Below are 18,983 nucleotides of genomic sequence, written 5' to 3'. Positions count from 1 at the left end.
TAAACATGTCAGGAGGGAACTGGGAGAAACCATGGGCGATACCTTTTGGGTTCTGCTGCTGCGTCTGCTCAGAAAGGTTCTTTGAAGACTAGAATAGTGGGGTTTTTCCCCCCAAACATATTTACTCCTTGAAAGTGTCTGGTGTTTTGCTTTGTTGTTGGTTTTTGAGATAGTCTCACTATACTGCCCTCAGTAGAGTGCTGTGGCATCACAGCTCACAGCAACCTCAAAATCTTGGGCTTAAGTGATTCTCTTGCCTCAGCCTCTCGGGTAGCTGGGACTACAGGTGCTCACCACAATGCCCGGCTATTTTTTGTTGTAGTTGCCATTGTTATTCAGTTGGCCCGGCCCAGTTCAAACCCGCCAGCCTCCGTGTATGTGGCTGACGCCATAATCACTGTGCTATGGGTACCGAGCCTGCTTTGTTTTTTAAAATATGTTTTGAGCCACAGAACTCTGATAACCTTATCAAAATCATGACCCATCCTAGAAAGTCATACATTCAGGCTGGGCACAATGGCTCATGCCTGTAATCCCAGAACTCTGGGAGGCCGAGGAGGGTGGATTGCCTGAGCTCATGGGTTCAAGACCAGACTGAGCCAGAGCGAGACCTTGTCTAAAAATAGCCAGGTGTCATGGCAGGTGCCTGTAGCCTCAGCTACTTGGAAGGCTGAGGCAAGAGAATCACTTGGGCCCCAGAGTTTGAGGTTGCTGTGAGCTTTAATGCCACGGAACTCTACCAAGGGCAACAAAGTGAGACTCTGTCTCAGAAAAAAAAAAAGAAAGAAAGTCATATATTCAAGAAATATTGATGAGTGATGATGGGCCTACGCACCCTCTTAGGCACTTGGGATTAGGGTGGGAGAGAGACACAATGAGTATTATAGATAAGTAACTCATAATATGGTATCATAGATAAGGACATGCTAAGAGGAGGAGACAGTATGGTAAGGATAATCAGGAGGGTCAGAGGAAGGCAGGATGGAATTTCATATACTATGATGTATAGAGTTTCTTGAAGAGGTATAATTAAATAAGGTCTGAAGGAGGATGAGAGCCACAGCTACATGGCAGCCGGGGAATGTTCCAGGCAGAAGGGCCAGTACAAAGGTTTCGGGCAGGATCGTGGCAGCATTTTTGAGGGCCAGTAAACTTTACAGACAGCTAAAGCAGGAGGAGAGAGAGGTGTGTACAGAGGGGGCTCAGAAGAATGCAGAGGGGGCTCACCGAGTAGCCATGGTGAGGGCTTTTCTCTGAGTAGGATAGGGAGGTGAGAGGGAGGTGAGAGGACTTTGGGGGTGCATCATCTGACCTGTGGGGTTAAAGCTTTGCTTTGCTGCTGTGTTATGAATAGACTATAGGAGTACAAGCAGGGAGAGCAGTTAGGAGGCTGTAGTGATTAATCCAGGGGACAGGACCACGCTGATAGTAATGGATGTGGTAAGAAGTGATCAGGCAATTGGAGTACAGAGGTGTGGTGATCCGAGGTGGAATAGGTTGGGGAGAAGATCAGCAGTTTAGTCTGGGGTATGTGGAGTTTGGTTGCCTAATAGATAGCTGGTAGCTGGTAGATGCTGTGCGGCAGGAGGCTCTGTGCACCTGGAGTCTAGGGGGAGGCCTGAGCTGGAGGTATAAGCTGGAGACTTGCTGACATGCAGACATACTCAAAGGGTGAGGTCAGATGGAGTCAGCAAGGGAGTGAGTGCAGGAAGAAAGAGAACCAAAGATTGAGCTTGGAGTCACTCTCATTTGAGAGGCTTGGGGAGAAGAGGCAGCACTTGCAAAGGAGAATAAAAAGGAGTGGCCAGTGAGCCAGGGGTCTTGGAAGCCAAGTAGGAAAGGAGAAGGGGATCAGGCACAGTGGCTCTCATCTGTAATCCTAGCACTTTGGGAGGCCAACCCAGGAGGATCACTTGAGCCTGGGAGTTCAAGACCAACGTGGGAAACATAGCAAGGCCCTGTCTCTACAAAAAAAAAAAAAAAAAGAAAGAAAAGAAAAGAAAAGAAAAAGAAAAAAAGAAAAATATATATGTGATATGATAGATCGATGATAGATATAAAAATTACCCACATGGTGGTTAGGAGTTCGAGACCACCCTGGATGACACAGTAAGACCCATCTCTAAAAGTAATTCAGGCTGAGTATAGTGGCTTATGCCTGTAATCCTAACACTCTAGGAAACCAAGGTAGGTGGTTTGCTTGAAGTAAGGAGTTCATGACTAGCCTGAGCAAAGTGAGACCCCTCTCTTTACCAAAAATAGAAGAACTAGCCAGGTGTGGTTGCAGGTGCCTATAAGTTCCAGCTACTTGGGAGGCTGAGGCTGGAGGATCGCTTGAGCCCAGGACTTTAAGGATGTCATGAGGTAGGCTGATGCCATGGCACTCTAGTCCGACAGAGTGAGACTGTGTATCAAAAATATATATTTTTCAAATGTATGCCTATAGTCCCAGCTACTCAGGAGATACCGGGGCAGAAGAATCACTTGAGCCCAGGAATTCAAGGTTATAGTGAACTATGATCATGCCACTGCACTTTGGCCTGGGTAACAGAGCAAGAGACCGTGTCTTTAGAAAAAAAATAAAAATAAAAAAGAGTGATTGAGAAAGAAGTAGGGAGGGAGTGTGATCTGTTCTGACAAAGACTGCCTGAGAATTCACTCTTGCATTTAGGAATGTGGATTTAGTGCTGGTGATCTTGCCAGGGGCAACTGGGCTGAGAGATGAAATAACACCTGGGGCTGGACAGTTTTAGGAGAGTGTGGAAGGAGGTACAACAATGGGAGATGACTCTTTACCTACAAAGGAGAGCAGAGGACCTGGTTGCCCAAGTGGGGGGTAAGAACACTTTATTAAGGTGGGAGAAATAACCACGTTTGTGGTCTGAGGAGAACAATCCAGCAGAAAGAGAAAAAGCGATGATATAGAAGAGAGCTGGGAAATCGCTGAGTGCTATCCTTGAGTGTTTAAGAGGCGTCCTAAAGGGGTTTGGGTTTGAGGAATGAAGGGGTCGTGACGGTGGACTGAGCAACTCAGAGAGGAGCCCTCCCGAGCCAACCTTGGGTCTGTATTCATTATTATAAAGCAGGAAAAAGTAGTTAAAAGTCAATTTTCAGCATTAAAAAGGAGGAACATGAAAAGTGTCAGAATGTCTCCAGCTTGTTTTTGCAAAACTGCAGACCTTAAGCAAAACCTCTGCCTCCAGTGTCAAGAGACCTTTGGAATCTAGAGAATCTTTATCATCACCATTAGGCCTGTATTACCACACCTTGTGTGGACATTCTCCCTTAGAGCACGAACACAACTCACATGATATTCTCGTGATTCCTTAGGTCTCTCAAACAGAAGGTTGAGAGAGGTCTATGTTAAAGATCAGGGCACAATTTTCCTTATGGCATCCTTCATTCTGTGCTGCTATAACAGAATACCATAGATGAAGTAATTTAGAAAACACAGAAATTTATTTCTTCTAGTTCTGGAGGCTGGAGAGTCCAAGATGAAGGCTCCAGCAGGTTAGGGCCCTGTCTACCTGCTTCCAAGAGGACACCTTGAACGTTGTGTCTTCCAGAGGGGAGGACTGGTTGTGTTCATGCAGCAGAAGAGCAGGAGAGGAGAGGGAACCCATTCTCACAATCGCTAAACACCTGCCATTAGGCCCCACCTGCCAGCACTGTTGCACTGGGGATTACATTCCTAAGGCATGTATTTTTTGAAGTGGACAAAAACATTCAAACCATAGCAGGGAGGATGAGTTCAGAGTGGAGAGATTAGCTTTAGAGGGAGCAGAGATGGTTTATCTCTAGGAATAGGGGTTACATCTGTGGCATGGGGGTGCAGATGCTGGTAGATGGGTAAATGGGAGGAATTTGCATAAACACACACACACACACACACACACACACACACACACAGGTCTAAGCAGCAGCCTCCAGCTTGAAAATGCAAATAGACCTCCCTTCGTGGCTGAGCTGGGATCCCTGGAACCGAGTGCAAGGAGCCAGGCAGAGATTGAGAGCAACCGACCTCATGTCTAGTACAGGGCAGGGGATACTAGTTCTAGCTGGTTGTTGCCCAGGCAGGAATGTGGGCAAAGGGTAAGGTGAAAGCTTTGATTTCCACATCTTAGCAATGAATTCATGTTTCCAAAACATTATTCAGGCTATGTCAGCTAAAGGTGAAAAGCACCCTATCCCCAAGTTGGTAACCTCTGCTCTCTACCCACAGAGTAGGAATCACCTTGGGGATTTCAGCCTGTCTGCCTGCCCCAGAAAGACAGATTTGAGTTAGAGAAGTCCCCTTGTTCCCTTTGAAGAAGTCCCCTTTGAGTTAGAGAAGTTCCCTAGAAAACTTCAGGTTGGCAGAGGGGGTAAGGGGAGCTGGAAAAGCTTAGAAGAATAAGTGAGAGTAAGCCAGGCAGCTGGAAAACCCAGCACAGAGCTCAGATGCAGATGGAAGTGTCGACCGGGGACCTTGTTTCCCTCCCAAGTCCCACCAACCCTCCCTAGCTGCGCTCATAAAAGTGGCATCCTGGTAAGCCCATACCTGGGGCTGGGCACCGAGGAAGTCCGGGATTCGCATAATCTCCTCTAATTCTCACAACCGCCTTGTGAAACGGCACTGCTCTCCCCTTGTTTTACAGATGAGGAAGCAGAGGCTCTGAGCAGTTAAACGACTTACACACAGACACAGAGGCAGGCCGTGGCAGGGGCAGGTGCGGAACTCCGGTCAGTCAGGGCTACCCTGAGCTCTCCTGGGTGAGACACAGATGCAGGAGAAGCCTGAGGTGGGCCATAGAAAAGAGACAGTTGGCATTTCATTTCTTCTGAGGAGCTCTTTTCCCCTCACAGCCCTCAGGGGTGTTTTGGTGTCTTTGTAAGAGGAGGTGGCAGGGCAAGCAGAGAAGAATAATGATGCAAGGCTTGCTGGGTCCTGGCCCTCAGGGTCCACACAAAGCCGGAGCCACCAGGACATCCTCAGTAGGTAGGGCCCCCTTTCTGCACCCCTGTGACAGCCCAGATCCAGTACACCAGGTAGCCAGTGCCCGACCTCATTCACACAGAGTGACATTGGCACCTCTGCCTGCAGACCCAAGCCAGAGACGACACATAGGATCATCTCTCACGTACCAACTCCCATGTGCACTCGGGAACTCAGAGGAGCATTGGAGGCCTTGAGTGGTCTCAGGAGGACCCAGCACCATCAGGGGCCGGGGGACGTGCCATTCCTGTGGCACAAGTCCTTTTAGTCCAGGCTTAGATCTGGGTCTCAGGTGCTGAGAAGAGATTCTGGAAGAGACCCAAGAAGAGCTCACAGTACAGTTGGGGAAATATGACCAATACACTTTCAGTTAGGATGAATAAGTTCTTGAGATCTGTCATACAGCATGGTGACTACAGGTAACTATTAATGTATTAGATAGCTGAAAACAAGGCAATGGAACACAAATCATCAGCACTTACGGGCAGTTTCCAGGTATCACACAGGATATTATGCTTTTGACCTGGACCATCTCACTCACTCTATCCTTATAATGACCTTCCGGGTTGGGACTGCTGTCCTTGCTTTATAGTGGATCAAAATTTAGGCACCAATTGGTAAAGCAACACGACTATGATATTGCATCTAGTAAACAGGAGAGGCAGAATTCAAACATGGGCCGCCCCCAGAGCCGTAGTTCTGACTTGCTGGGCCACAAGACCTCCTGTGGGTATAGAAGACAGAGCAGGGTGGGGAACATGGATTGATGTTAGCCTGGTCCCGGCAGGGAATGGGTGGCATGCTCCAACTGGATAACCTGGGGAAAGTTTAATGAAGGAATTGTGCTATAAACTGTATGTACGTGTCCCTCCTCCCTCCCCCAATTTCTACGTTGAAACCTAATCCCTGATGTGTGGTATTAGGAGGTGGGGCCTTCGGGAGGTGATTAAGTCATGAGGGTGCAGCCCTCAGGAATGGGGTTAATAGCCTTAGAAAAGTGACCCGAGGGTGAAGCAGTTAGCCTTGCTTATGCCTGTAATTTAAGCACTTTGGAAAGCTAAGGGAGGGAGGATCCCTCAAGCTCAGGAGGAGTAAGATCCCATTTCTACTAAAAACAGAAAAAAATTATTGTGGGGGTGTCTGTAATCCCAGCTACTAGGGAGGCTGAAGCAGGAAAATTGTTTGAGCCCAGGATTTTGGGGTTGCTGTGAGCTAGGATGATGCCACGGCACCCTAGCCTGGGCAGTAGAGTGAGGCTCTGTCTGAATAAAGAAAAGAGGACGAGAGGGCAGGGGAGGGGAAAGAAAGGGAGTTCCCTCACCCTTCTACTTTGTGAGAACACAGCCCCAAAGCGCCACAGCTAGAAGGGGCCACCTTCTCCCCACAGCCAGAAGGTGCTAGAGTCTGGGGAAGGCCCATCAGAAGCAGGAAGTGGGCTTTCCCCAGACACTGAATCTTCTGGCTTCATGATCTTGGACTTTCTGTTATTCAGAAGCTAGGGGATGGTGCTTTGTTATAACAGGCAGAATGGATTATAACAGACTATGTAAAAAGGTGCAGGCAGGAAGTGGGGTCAACCAACGGCAGAGCTATTGCAAAGCCTAGGCCTGGAGTTATGAAGGGAGGGAGTGGTTGTCAGAACCTGGGAACAGAGAGGGCTGTAGAGAATATTTTGTACTTATTTTGTAAAATTTTGTAAGGAATATTTTGCAAACAAAGGCACGTTTAGCTCCAGTTTCTCCTTTTCCCTATATATGGATGGCTACCTTACCGGCGACCTCTGGAGAACTTTGTTGTGTGATGGGGAAACCTCCCACTACTTTATTCAACTCATCTCTGTCCACCTTCTGTGCCACAGGAGTCAGGCAGGATCTGGTGGCTTCTGGTGGCTTTCCATCTCAGTGGAGGTGAACCGTGTGTTGGTGCCTCAGGACATCCTGGCATTTTCCTTTCAAAGTGCCCTGATCCGTGACTTGTCCATGACCTTGGGGAAGCTACCAACCTCTCTAAGCCTGTTTTCACATCTGTCAAATGAAGATGCCTCTTTCAAAGGACTGTTGTGGAATGGAGGTTGGGGGCGGAGAAACAACAAATAAGGCGACAGACGTGAAACTGCTCCAAATTGGGAGTCATTTTAACATTAGAACACAGCCCTCCCTGTTGAGCTAGTGGTGCAGGGAGTGCTGGTGGCACAAGATATGAGCGGAGGGAGGTGTGGCCATCACGGAGGGAGAAGTACTGAATTTGAGGGCCTGGAGCTTAGTGTCACAAAGAGTGACATGGAGGTTAAGTGTGGATGGGAGGCAGTTTGGGGAAGAGGGTGATTGTTCCTAACCAGGACCAACCATATTCCTTCCACACAGCCTTCACATCCTTCATACCAAACAGACAAGTATGGCCAAAGGCTTGGTCTCTCTGGAGGTGGTGACCCAAAGGGAGGGATAATGGCACCACGCAGGCCTTTCCTTCTGTCTATACCAGGGTGTCAGCACATCTGAGGAGGTACCTATACAGCACCTGCAGCCAAAGTGACTACTGACAACCTAGAGGTCACATCAGGCTTCCAAAATAACTTGGAAGTAGTTTTGGGATTCATGATGACATCCTGTCCCTAAATAAAGAATCTTATCCTGAATTCCTTAAATTGTTAATGTCCGTGTATGACTTACTGATACTGAAATGGATGCTGACTTGTTTCTGAATCACTAAGCTTCTTGACTGTTGGTGAAGGTAGACATGTGAACGTGAACCCAGTGATTATAACTAACCTCTTTATTGTACCCTCCCTTCCTCTAACCTTTCCCATTTAAAGCCTTCCAACTTGGCTGGGTGTGGTTGCTCATGCCTATAATCCCAGCACTCTGGGAGGCCGAGGGAGGTGGACTGCTTGAGCTCGGGAGTTCAAGGCAGCCTGAACAAGAGCAAGACCCTGTCTCTACTAAAAATAGGAAACCTAGCTAAAAAAAAAAGATGTCAACTTGTGGCAGATTCTGAAACACTCTCAACTTTGTCAGTGTCTTCCTGGGACAGTCTTCACATTTAGCTTCCAATAAACTTTTTTTTTTTTTTTTTGAGACAGAGTCTCACTTTGTCACCCTTGATAGAGTGTCATGGTGTCATAACTCATGGCAACCCTTGGGCTCAAGCAATTCTCTTGCCTCAGCCTCCCGAGTAGCTGGGACAACAGGTGCCCACCACAGTGCCCGACTATTTTTAGAGATGGGATCTTGCTCTTGCTCAAGCTGGTCTCAGACCTGTGAGTTTAAGTAATCTACCCACCTCAGCCTCCCAAAGTGCTAGGATTACAGGCATCCTACCACGCCCGGCCTCCAATAAACTTTTATCAAATCATTTCTGCAACAGCCTTGATTTTAGCTGACAATAAGAATCCAGGAAATCAATGACAATGATAAAGCAAATGTATCATCTATTCTAGGGTTTTTTTCAGTGGGAGAAACAGAACTAGTTTACTTAAGTAACAAGAGTAGCTAACAGGCCGGGCATGGTGGTTCACGCCTATAATCCTAGCACTCTGGGAGGCCAAGGTGGGTGGATGGCTTGAGCTCAGAATTTTGAGACCAGCCTGATAAGAGTGTGAGACCCCATCTCTAAAAATAGAAAAATAGCTAGGTGAAGCATGAGACCCTATTTCTACTAAAAACAGAAAAACTAGCTGGGCATGGTGGTGGGCCCTTGTAGTCCCAGCTACTCAGGAGGCTGAGGCAAGAGGATCGCTTGAGTCCAAGAGATTGAGGTAGCTGTGAGCTATGATACCATCAAGGCACTCTACCCAGGGTGACAGAATAAGACTCCGTCTCAAAGAAAAAAAAAAGAGTAGCTGACAGGTTCTTAGAAAAGGCGTCATCCCACCATTGAGGGAATGGAATGAGGTGCTGCCACTGGACCACCCAGCTCCGACTACATTCCTTAGAGAGGAAATGTGACATTTCCACCTCTGTCCATGTTGGGGAGCAGGTGGCCAGGGCAGCTGTAGCCCCACCAGAGCCCTGGCAGACAAAGACACTACGTGTCCATCATGGGCCTTGGAAGATTGGCATAGGCAGTCTTAACCACCACCCCACCCCACCCCCACCCCATTCTTTTTCATGGCACAAGCGTGTGGCACCCTCCTGACCTCCTCAATCAGCTTCCGTACAACTTAGCCCCTGAGTGACTCACCAGAGTGACGCTGGGTTCCAAGTGCACATGATTGTAACCAGGCAACTCTCTAGAGAGAGGAAAAAAGGGGATGGTGTGGCTGGGTACGCCTGGTTTATTTCTCCCCAAATTATGTGTCACGTAAGCTCCTCTCAGAGGGAGGCCAGGACTGCTGTGCTAACTCCTGCACCTGCTCTTGCGAGGCAACAGAGGCTGAGAAGTGCTCCCCCTCCCATCAGCCTGGACATTTACTCCAGGAAACCTTCCTGGATCTCCTCCCCAGTCTGGGTTCTGGGTCCTTTCCCTGAACTCCCTTTGCTCTCTGGGCATTCCCTCTGCCACACTTCCCACCTAGTTACAATCGCCCATTAGTCTGTCTCCCTATCCTGGTGGTGATCTTCCCAACAGCAAGGGCTGTGTTGCCATCATCATTCCACCAGCCTGGGGTTATTGCCAGTTAGTTGAGATAATGTATGTCAGCTGTCCCTGACCTGACACAGAGCCGAGGTTCACAGTCATCTTTGCCTCTTTGGGTTTGTTGGGCAATTGGCAACAAGGTTTATGGTCATTAACATAAAATCCCCACATTTCTCCAGTGATGGGACCCACCAGGTGGCAGCATGGATTTAGAAGTGGGATGAAAGGCTCTGTCTTCCTAGTTCTCTCCTATCCAGGGCTGACCTTTATCAGTCTATTCATTGTTACCTAGAAGAAAATCCAACTTGGAAATTTTTGTGGAGGAGGAGACACTACTGCCCTTGAAGCCGTTTGTTGCAAAAATAAACACAGGTGCTGCACCTGGTCCTGCCCAGAGGCCTGCAGGTGGCTGCCTGCTGCGAGCCACATTTTACTTACCCATGGGAAAATCTGCTCTTCCTAGAACTGGTTTCAAGGTGAAAAGTCCAGTTCACAAGAACAAAAGAAGCTGGACTGAACTCATTGACTCATAATCTGGATTGGTCAACTGCTATAACAAAATACTGTAGACTGGGTGCCTTAACCAACAGACATTTATTTTTCACCCTTCTAGAAGCTGGGAAGTCCAAGATCAGTGTACTGGCAAATCTAGTTCCTGGAGAGGATTCTCTTCCTGGCTTATAGAAGGCTACTTCCTTGATGCCGCCTCACATGGCAATGAGAGCTCTGGTGTCTCTCCCTCTTACCTCTTTTCTTTCTTTCTTTTTTTGATACAAGGTCTCACTTTGTTATTGGGGCTAGAAAGAAGCAGTGTCAGCCCAGCTCACAGGGACCTCAAGCTCCTGAGCTCAAGCAATCCTGCCTCAGCCTCCCCAGTAACTGGGACTACAGGTGTGTGCCATGATGCCTGGCTAATTTTTCTATTTTTTGTAGAGAGAGGGGTCTCACTCTTGCTCAGGCTGGTCTCAAAACTCTTGGCCTCAAGCATTCCTTCTCGAGCCTCTCAATGTGCTAGGATTACAGGTTGAGTCTCCATGCCGAGCCTCTTCCTCTTCTTATAAGGGCACTGATCCCATCAGAAGGGCCCCACTCATGACCTTATCTAAACATAATTATCTCCCTAAGGTCCCATCTTCAATCCTGTCACATTGGGAGCTAGGGCTTCAATACATGAATTTGGGGGCAGGGAGGGGGACACAATTCTGTCCATAGCATTATCTACAGGGACTGAGTTACAAACATCTATATATGAGTCACACTTACAAACCTATTACAGGTATTAGGTAAAAGTACCTGTACATACAAGTTCAACTTAAGAACAAACCTACATAACCTATCTTGTTCATAACGTGGGGTGTGGTTTTCTGTATTTATCTACCTGTTCCTATTATATGGAACCCATTCCATATGGAACCTATTCCATATGGAACCTATTCATCTATATGGACTATTGTCTGTTTGTTATCTGTTACTATTATTACCTGTTAGTGGTTGAATGGTCTAAATCAGCACTTCCAATAGATATTCCTGCAATGACATATACGTTCTATATCTGTATCATTTAACATGGTAACCATTAGCTACGTGTAGCTACTGAGATTTGATATATGGTTAGTGCAACCAAGGAACTGAATTTTAAGCTTTATTTCATTTTAATTATTGAAATTTAAGTTTAAATAACCACATGGAACTAGTGGCTACTAGACTGGACAGCTGTGCTCTACATAGGCAGATCTATATATTTGCCCCCTTATTTGATTAGGTTAAGTTTAGAAGGAGGACAAATTGAAGGGTTTAATGTGGGCTTGGTTTTCAGAATTAACTGTTGTGGAGGTAAGTAAAAAATAGCCCTTTTTAGAAAATGATGAAACTAAGGCTCAGGAGAGTGAAGCCATTGCCTAAGGTGACATGGTGAGTCAGTGGCTGACCCTATCTGCTCCCTCCAAGGCTGCAGATGGCAATGCCTTCCTGTGTGATGTCCTCCAAGAGTCCAGGTTCCCTTCCTCTCCCTCCTGGTGGCAACTTGGGAAGAGTTATAGGACAATCCAGACAGTGTGTGGCATGGGAGTGTGGGTGTGTTTATATGGGTGTGTGTGCATGTGCGTGCATGAGCTGGCCTTTTGCAGAGGTTGGGTGGCCTGCTACACAGTAATGAGGATTATGTACAAATCTGAATGGTCCACTACACCCTCCCCACATCCAGTCCTCAATACCAGTTTACTTTAGATGTATTTTAAGGATGGATGTCATTTTGTAGTCTTTTTTTTTGAGATAGAATCTCACTATATCACCCTCAGTAGAGTGCTATGGTGCCACAGCTCACAGCAACCTCAGATTCTTGGGCTTTAAGCAATTCTCTTGCCTCAGCCTCCCAAGTAGCTGGGACTACAGGTACCCACCACAATGCGCAGCTATTTTTTTTTGTAGCAGTTGTTTAGCTGGCCTGGGCTGGTTTTGAACCCATCAGCCTTGGTGTATGTGGCCAGCGCTGTAACCACTGTGCCACGGGTGCCGAGCCTCATTTTGCAGTCTTCTAGAAACAGGGCAAAGATGCTGAATATAACTATTTCAACAGGGCCAGTTAGTGGCTTGGAAAATGCCTAGTGGGGGTCCAAGCACAAGAGGCTATTGGGGGTTTAGAGACACCCTTGGAGTTTCTCCCAATCCCTGTCATAACACCATAACCATCAATCCTAACTAGTAAGCACCAACTGTTGAGGGATTCCCATGTGCCAGGCTCTGGGCTCAGCACTCTGCATGCAGCATCTCATTCATATTTATGGCTTCAGCCCTTACTGTATGGAGACATCAAGAGGCATCAGCTAGGAGGTGGTCAAGGGACTATGAAGTCCATGGTCTTAAACCCTTATCTCACTTTTCAGTGACTGGCTATTAACCACAGTATTTTCCTTGTTCCCTTCAGCCACCTGATAGGAAAGAATGTTTCTGTGGGCAAATATCCTAAGAGCCTGAACTTCATCATCCAGCCTGTGGGTCCAGCTTTGTGGGCTTTCTACAAATGGAATCCATGGTCTTTCCATATGATTCTGGGAATGAGTTTCAGGCCATATGTGTAGAGCTAACTGTTCTTCCTAGACCTTCAAATGCGCCAAGACCAGGTGTTGTACAAGGTTGCTGGGACCAGGGTCTGATGCCCTAGGTGAGCTGGTTGCTTAGAAGAATGACTCTCAGAATGATGGGGCTGTAACCCAGACAGAATGTGGACTCTGTGGACAACTCCAGCTGGTTCCCACTGGGCTCATCTTGGCCAGGTGGTGACGGGCTTTTCCTTTCACGGTACCTTTCACCTCCCCTAGGTGTCCTGAGCACGCCTCTGTGAGGGGCTTATGAGTGTTCTGGGCTGTTGAAGAGGGCAATTGTCCACTGGGGATGGGTTGGATGAAGCTGAGACGAGACTTGCTCCTTCTGGGTTGTTATAAGTGGAGGATGCAGTGGCTCTGGTAAGACAATGAGTTCCCCTTGCTAGAAGTACTCAAGCAGATAAGTAACAATAATCTGCCACGCTTGTCGAGTGCCATGCAATTGTAAATGGTACACTCTCTCCTTCTCTCTGGATAGCCACTTCATTGACATGTCACAGATGAGGTTCAAAGAGGGTAAAGTGTCCAAAATAACACAGCTTGAATGCAGTAATGGCAAGGTTCAAACCTAGGTCTGGATGGTGCAAATCCTAAGACAGGGATCCCTTTAAAACATAATAATGGTGGTCATGACATAGATTTAGAGCTAGAGTAAAATCTTCTCAAACTCCAAACTGAAAAGATTTGGGTGCCCTCTTACCCCTTATGTAATTTAAAATCAAAACAATCCTAAATTTAGTAAGTATTCAAAAGTTTATTAAAAGTTGTAATCCCCCCACCTCTACTCTAGAGTAATTACAGTCAGAACCTTTCCATCTTTGTGCCCTCCAGCCCACTCCCTCTCATTCTGAGTACCTGCCTTTCTGAAGCCCCAATTCTGCTTCATCTCTGACCAGGTAAGCAATATGATGTGATGACCGTAGGGTGTGAAGTTGGAGAATATCCTCACTGAATATCAGAGTCTGGGATTCTAACATTCAAAAACAGCAAGACGCTTCAGTTCATCACACGGCGATGTCTGATATTCTAAGCATATTGTAAATACTTGTTCAAATCTTTCCCTTATGGTGAACAGAGAAAGAAATATTAAAGGAAAAGATAAACTATGACCACAAATATCTGCTGACAGCTTGGAAGGCAAATTCCCAATAAGATCATGTACTTTATTTCACATGCAAATTTGCCAAGAAAAACCAAACACAATTTCACCAAAGTTAACAGACGAATGCAGCAAACAAGAGTGTCAATGCAAAGCTTTACCTGGATTGCTTTTTTAGATTTGCTCCATAGAGCACTATATTTCAGCGGCTAAATAAAAATCAAAACCATCCATTAAAAGGCTGGCACATTGGAAATGACAGGTGATTGATACGAGCAATTCAAAGTGAGAGTGTTCAGTGTACTGTGGTCTCATTCATAAAGTACATAGTTTCTGTGTTTTCATTTGGATTGCATAGTTGAGTCCTCAAATTGGTTATTCCTTTCCTCACACATGGGCTCCTGATTTCACTGGGAGGTGACAGCTCTGAAGTCTGGGTTTGTAACGCTTGTTGATTCTTGGCAGCTGGCAATTTTCTCTCTTTCCCCTGGGAATACTGAGGGCACTTTACTAATTGCTTAAAGATAATTGGGAAGAAAAGCTATAGCATAACTGGGAGATGCAACAGCAGGGTCTGTCCTTATCTAGACCTACATGTTTCCCGAAAGAAGGAGACTTCAGTTTTCATGAGGTAGAAAGGTGCTGAATGAATGGAGAGCCCTTAACATGTTGGGCTTTGGGCCTTGGGAATTAATCTTCCTTGACTGTGAACTCAAGGAGGGGCAGGAGCTATGTCCTGCTCACCGTTGAGTCTCTATTACCTGGCATAGTGTCCTGGTGTCTGACACACGGCAGGTGCTCAGGATTGTTTGCTTAGCCTATGAAGGACTGAAGGGAACAGTTAAGAGAAGGTGCTTCTGGACAGTTCCAGGTAAGTGAAAAATTGGGCTGGGCGAGGCAGTTCACGTCTGCAATCCCAGCACTTTGGAAGGTGGGAAGATCGCTTGAGACTGGGAGTTCAAGACCAGCCTTGGCAACACAGCAAGACCTCAAAATTATTATAAAAAAATTAGCTGGGCATGGTGGCATGCACCTACAGTCCTAGCTACTTGGGAGGCTGAGGCAGGAGGAATGCTTGAGTCCAGCAATTCGAGGTTACAGTGTGATTGCGTCACTCCACAGGCTAAAACCAGACCCAGCTACGCATGCTTCTGGCAGAACAACTGCCCTGCAGCCCTCTCCAGGGCTACTGTGTGCTCAGCTGCAGCGCCTGGCTTCAGTCTCAGCCTTTGTTTCTCTTTTACCTGGACTCCTTCTAAAAGAATTGGTTACTGCAACATGGTAGTCTTATTTAGGACTTAACAGTTTTATAGACTTAAAGAGAAGTAAAGTTTTAATCTCCAAAGATGCTGAAAATTAATACCTGAAGCAACTCAGGCCAGGTGGGGAGTCCTTTGTGTTCCCAGTCTTGCAGCTGCCAAAACTTGACCTAGAGTATGACGTCCCCAGGAGCATGTAACCAGCCGGCTCCTAGTAGAGGAGGATAAAGCATTAAGAAATTGAGCATAACATCCAGCTAACTGGCAGTCCCAATGCCCCAAATCCAAATGTTCCAGTGGCAAGCTGTTTGAGTGGTAGCCTGGGTTTTCATTAGGTTGTGTTGGCTTCCTGGGGATATTGCCTCAAAGAATGTAGCTTCCACAGGTCCTGCAGGTCTCCTGAAGGCCTCAGGCACCAGCACTGAGGAGTTGAGTGATGAAGCAGGCACCAGAGGAAAAGCAAACTCTTTTGTATGTTGAGTGAAGGCTGGTCAGAGAGGACAGGCTGAGAACAAGACTTTATTTGAATTCCAATGAGTCAAACCCTCCCCCAAATGTGGGTTTGTGCAAGTACCAACATTAACACTGAAATGGTGTTAAAATAAAGTACCCAAATGAGGCAAACCAGTATTGGTCATAACTGTACCTCTAAGAGGCATAGCAAAACTCAAAGCAATTGTTTCCCATTGTGTTAAAGTCTATTCAGGGTTGCTGGGACTAGCACAGGTGAGTGGCAGGGGGAACGGGAGGTGGTCTTGGAGCTGTGTCCCATACCATTGTCTTCCCTGGACTCCTTGGGAGCTACTGACCTTAATGGGACATCTTTATGCTCTGAGAAAGGTACCTGAGTGGACAGTGGCTTCTTCTGCCCTGGGACCCCATCAACCCCAGGAATTCATCTTTCTTCAGTTGCCAAGTCACAGGGAGACTGCAATTGCTTCTCTGGGACCTGTGGATGGTCAGGAGTGAGCTCTCTGTGGCCCATAAGCCCATGCTGCAAACGAGGGTGGCTCTGAGACCACACTGGGCCTGCCAGGACTGCAAGGGTTCTTTAGCAACCCCAGTCCTTGGGGGCTCAGTAGCGGAGGGAATTCCATCACACTGTCTGGAAGAGGCAGAATGAGAAGCAGGCAGGTTTTGGGGTATGAAAGCCTTTTGTCATTTTATTTTACAATAAAAAATTCTAACAGCATATGAACACTCTGTTCCCGGCAGAGGCTAAGGATGTACAAAGTTAATTAGAAAGCAAAGCATTAAAATAACAGCTACATTCCAAGCTTCTGCTCAGTACTCTGCCCAACGTGTCTAAGGTGGTTTTAAAGAATCACTGGCCTGGGTTTCTCACCCAGAATTACAGCACACGTACAAGTACTTACACGTCCTCCAAGTCACAGGCAACAACAACAACAACGGCCAAGTCCAGCGGAGGCTGGCTTTTGTGGGAATTCCAAATTTAGGAATTTATTTTTCCTTGACAAGAAGTTGTGTCATGGAACAGGATATAATGCAAATTAATTCGGTGGTTAGGAGGAGCTAAGATACGTTGCTGGTTAGAACTGAGTTACAAAACTCGTAATTTAGTAAGAATTCCTTCCCACAGACTTTTCAGATACATTATGTTCCGTGCTCCTCACAACCACCAGGGGAGGTAGGAAGTCCAGCTGTTGTTGTACCCATTTGGCAGAGGAGGAACCGGAGACTAAAGTGAGTCACTCAAGGTCTAGAATTTTTACACCTTTTTCAGAGTTGCCAGTCCATTGATAAACCTCTCTGATTCTGTTTAATACAAACCTTTTCTCTACTTAGTTCGGTGTATGCGATAAGGAGTGAGTTTAGGCATGAGGAAGAGATGAGGAGAAATAAGGTGAAGCCGCAGTTAATTTATGTAAGATACACCGATGGCCTCCCTTTGTAATTTGCAAAAGTCTGACCAAGGTCAAAGATTGAAAATAATCAATTTTTAGATTTCATTACATAATGGCTCTCGCTGAAGTGTGGGTTTGATCTATGGAGACAGATTATGCCTTATCACAGATTTCCTGATTTTTGAAATCTGCAGAATCAAAGCAACTTAATATCTTGAGAATTTGTTTCGGGCACAAGTCTATTTCCCAAATAGTCCTTTTCAGGAACACACTACATTTTTAGCATTTACAATAGGCTAGGATTCTGTAACGGTTCACCTAAGAAATCAAGAGACCTTTCACTTCTCAGGACACTAACTTATTATATTCAGAAGGTCAGAGACACAATAATATCAGTTTCACTTGAAACCAATTTTGTTTCAAAGACTCTATTGAGAGGCCCATCGGTTTTCTCATCCATGCAAGCGTGTGGCCGTGAGCCACATTAATAGCACCTGAGCTAAGATCATGCAATTCAATTTACAAGTATTTATTATCTGCTGAGCAAGACATTGTGCTAACTGGGCCTTGGTCTGAAATCACTCTGAGACCCAGCAGCTATATCAATAACCGGTTGGGTGGGAAGTGGTTGGGGCAGTTCCGCCCAGTTTGGTGGGGTTTCAAGGTCATGTGTATCTCCTGATGCTTCAGTGAAGGACACTCCTTTCCTCTCTGCGGCAGTATCTAGAGAACCATTACTCTCCTGGTACTGGCTGCCAGGGGGGCATCCCAGGAGTACTGATCAATTCCAGTCTGTAATAGGTTCCTTTTAAAGGTCCTGCCCACTTCTCTAGGTGCTGACCCCCAACACAAGCCCACACTGAAAGGGTCAGATCAGGGGGCCATGCTTATATTACTTGACCCTGCCTCCTTGGGCACAGCTGACTGGGTAAGCAGCTGATCTCAGGTGGCTCATCCATAGGCAGAGGGACTGGGCCAATCCAATCCCCTAAAATTAGCTTAGGGGGCACAGAGATGCTAATCTCAGAGTGGAGGCTAGAGAAGAGCAAAGATGGGGTGCACAGGGTCCCGGCGGATTTTTACTACACATATACTAATGAGAAAGCCAATTGGACAGGGGAAGCAAGAGAAAGCAGATATGCAGAGAGAAACATCAATGAAAGCCCGTGAGGGAAGAGACCACGGCAGGGAGCAAGAGCAAGGGCTGTCCCCTCCACTCCCTCCTGGACAGGAGCCATACTTGGTGTCCATGAAATAGTCCTTCCTTCTTTCAGCACTCTGTGCCCTGCGCTCCGGCATGCTTGAGGGTGTCTCTAGTCCTTGCAAAAGCTCCTTGACTGGAATATCTTCACGTTGGGCTAAATGACAGAATTTAATTTCCAACACTTAAGACTCCAGTCAGTCACGACTCCCAGCTGAGTGACTATCTTTCTTTAAGAGTATTTGGCCGTATTTTGTAAAGACAGTGCAAATCATCTTCTGGTGTGTGGTAGGGGGAATTTAGGATTAAGTCCAAAGCCTGTCCTCCAACTTTTAAAACAATACTTGTTATATTAGTCGTTGAATGTTGAGTGCCTGCGTGCTATGCAGAAAAAAGAGAGCTCATTAATATGCAGTCCATCTTTCAATCTTTTTCATCCATTTCTCTAATTTTTCCCTGTGAGAAAAGCATTTCTTTTAGTCAGGCGTTTAAATTCCTTACCTCCTCCTTTCTACATGCTCTCTCAGAAGGTTTTTTTTTTTTTTTTTTAAATCACAGATCTAACAACTTCCTTTCTTCTACCAAGATTACTCAGAAATTACCTGCCCATCTACTGAGTTGTTAAATTAACCAACGCATGATAAAAACTTCTTCCAGGACCAGAGAATTGATTCTTACATAAGCCACCCCAAAAGAGGAGACACCCTGCTCCATCTTGTTATGACACAGGCCTCACCTCGTGGGTACCAGGCCACACAGTAGACTTCATGTTCCTGCACGCTGGACCCTTCACCCCAGCCCTGGCTGCAGAGCGCAGGATATGCTACCTCACCATGACAAACAGTGCCTCCCTGTCCGTTTGGATCCTCGGTGCTGAGAGAGGAATTCTTCCCCACAGTCTTGAACTT

The sequence above is a fragment of the Otolemur garnettii genome, unplaced genomic scaffold (assembly GCF_000181295.1).
Source record: "Otolemur garnettii isolate 467f Iridium unplaced genomic scaffold, OtoGar3 scaffold00001, whole genome shotgun sequence".
Taxonomy (NCBI): domain Eukaryota; kingdom Metazoa; phylum Chordata; class Mammalia; order Primates; family Galagidae; genus Otolemur; species Otolemur garnettii.
The sequence above is the reverse complement of the archived record's forward strand: the minus strand, read 5'-3'. Positions refer to the sequence as shown.